This window comes from Xenopus laevis, chromosome 9_10L (genome assembly GCF_017654675.1).
Source record: "Xenopus laevis strain J_2021 chromosome 9_10L, Xenopus_laevis_v10.1, whole genome shotgun sequence".
Lineage (NCBI taxonomy): Eukaryota > Metazoa > Chordata > Amphibia > Anura > Pipidae > Xenopus > Xenopus laevis.
Window position 1 is genome coordinate 63,551,943 of NC_054387.1, and position 3,031 is coordinate 63,554,973.

Sequence of the window (3,031 nt, forward strand, 5' to 3'; positions counted from 1 at the left end):
AGCTCAGCAAGAACGAGAAATGCAGCGGCTGTTTCATATCGCGCCACCTCGTGGTCAAACATGGGACGTGCAAATGGTACTAGCAGTCACTAGCAGACAGTGGAAACTTCTATGTCAAACGTTTACACGTTCAATAAATAATACACCCCAAGTAGCTCAGTGGTAGCCCTGTTGTAGGTTTGCCACCTGTTCTGTTTTGATCTGAACAGTTGAGTTTTTGTAAGGCTTGTTTGGGTCTGAACTTTCTGTTCTGGTTTTCAGCCTTAAGAAACCGGACAAAAATCTGGCTGATAAGGGCCCCCCAACAAGTTATAAAAAGCCATTGGTGGTCAGGGCCTCCTTATAAGTTAAAAAAAAATTGACGGCCAGGGTCCCACATAAAAGTTTTTTTAAAAAACATTGGTGGTCAGGGCCCCCCTACAAGTTAAAAAAAATCAATGGTAGTCAGGGCCCCCTATCATTTTTTTAAAAAAAAACATTGGCCCCAGGGCCCCTCATAAAAGTTTTAAAGAAAACCATTGGTGGTCAGGGCGTCCTTACAAGTTAAAGAGAAACATTGGTGGTCAGGGGCCCCATATAATATTTAAAAACATAGGTGGTCAGAGGTTTAATAAAGTAAAAAAAAAAACATTGGTGTTCAGTGGAATCAAAAAGGACACCTAACTAATAATCTGAATCTCACTAAATGGTGTACCAATACTATTGATAAATACTACACTATATTGGAATTATCTTCTTCAGGGGTCTTTTCACGACTTTAGGACTTCATTTTTGGGTCTTTTCGTGGCTTCAGGTCTTTTCCTGGTTTCGGGACTTCAACTTTGGGTCTTTTCGTGGCTTTAGGACTTCAACTTCAACCCCTGATAACAACCAACCAGAGCTTTGCTTTTTGTAGGTAAATCTAATTTCTGACGGGCTATGGGCAACAGCACCAGTGATGTTTGTCTCCAATGTTTTACACCTCATTATAAATAGGCCCCTAAATGTGTCAGCAGGGGTTCAGCAGAGTGGAAGGGACCTGGGTCTACAACCCACCCAAAAAGTAAAAATTTGTCCCAAACCTGTGGGTTTCAGGCCAACCGACTCATGTATATGCCCTATCCACCACTATACTTTGGGTTTCTCCAACAGTCTGAAAACATACAGGTGGGTTAATTGCTCCTGATAGTAAAATTTATCCTAGTGTGTATGAATGGGGTAGGGACTTAGATTGTAAGCTCCAATGGGGCAGGGATTCATTTGAATGATGTATAATTTCTGTACAGTGCTGCAGAACATAATGGAGCTATGTAAATATAAATAAACAATATTAACAATTGCCATTCATTGTTTTTTTTTACCAAAAGTATACTCTGCCACTTAGTGGTATATCATGGTAATACTTAAGAATTTTCCCAACAATTTGCCGCCTTCAACCCAGTTACTATATATCTAAAAGCAATTTATATTGGGGGCCCCCATGAACACAAGCATGCAGTATGGACATTTTTGGACACACCTCTTGTGTACGCTACAAATACTACAACTAGCAGGTAGGTAGGTTTTGCTAGGACAAAAGTTTGAACTTGCTGAAAGTAGTTTTTCAACACAGTCAGCAACTATGATACACACTCACCAATATTTTACAGAAAACATTGAGGAAACAGGCCCTGCAACTGCTGGGGGCCCAGGAACCATAAGGGCCCTATGGGACTCTGATAAGCAGCTACAATATGTGTTTATATAAAATGTCTTATTCCCAAAATGTAGGGGCCCAATGATCTTGTTGTGGAAAATGGTTTATTTATATGAAGAAGGGTTTTACTAAGTGTTCAATTATGCTTAACCACACATGGTCTGATAGCTAAAAAATGGAAAGGTCCCCCCCCAAAGATGCAGGAGATACGAAACAAAATGTGGTGGACAGTTGAAATGGAGAAACTCACTGCCCTAATGAACAATAGACTAAATAAATTTGAGGAAGTGTAGAATATTTGGTTATATAGAGTAGGATTGTTACATAGACATATATAATGCTTCAACCACCAAATTTCCCCCCACCCCTGTTTTCTCTTTCCCGTTCCCCTTATATAAGTACAAGATATGATAAAATAGATTTTACACAACACAAAATAACAATGTTGAGAATGTATGTCAAAATGCTCTTTATTTTTGTTTCAATGTACAAAAGAAGGAAAAACATTCTGCCAAATGTTTATGTAAATTTTCAATAAATACAAAGTTTAAAAAAAAAAAAAAAAAAAAGTCCCGAATCTCCAGGTTATCTGGCCCAAAAGGCGCAGGAGATAAACAGGATTCTTCGGAACCAGCTTCTCCTGAAGGCTAGGATGGAACCTTGTATCCACGAATGCCCCGGCCAAAAGGCACGGACAGGGGGCAAAGGTCTTCAGATTCCCTTTGCAGCAAGGCTAGGGTAACCTCTTTATCCTTCTCTCTCCAGCCCGAAAAAAAATTGCAAAAGTGAATAAATAGATAATATTCATAAAAAGTGTGGCTGTGTACAGCCCCGACCTAATGGGCAGAATTAAAAAAAGTCTTAGCCTCTAGCCAAAAGGCCCAGAACATAAGAGCAAATGATAAAATCATGAGTGAGGATGTGCTAAGCCCACCACCCATGCCACAAGGACAACACGTGCAGTAAGGTACCACAGGTTTGCAAGGCCTGGGGCTCTAGCAACTCAAGCTTCATGATCTATTTGGCCTTTGGCCAGAGGATCAAGTGCCTCTCAGCCTCAACAGTAAGGGGCTGATCACAACACTTATGATTAAGTGTTGTGAGGACACAAAACACGTAAGGCTGCTATCCACACTTGTACTTCAATGAAGACCTGTTTTTACTATTACTCCCTGGAGCTGAGACGTAACTAGAGGGGGGCAGGCCCTGGCGCGGGACGTGCAGCCAGGCCCCGCCCCCTCCAGACGGCTGGAAACGACCTCAGAACAGAGTGGTGAGCTAGCTGCTGGGGGCCCGGAGGGGGTGCGGGCCCTGGCCCAATTGCACCCCCTGCTCCCCCGGTAGTTACGCCCCTGC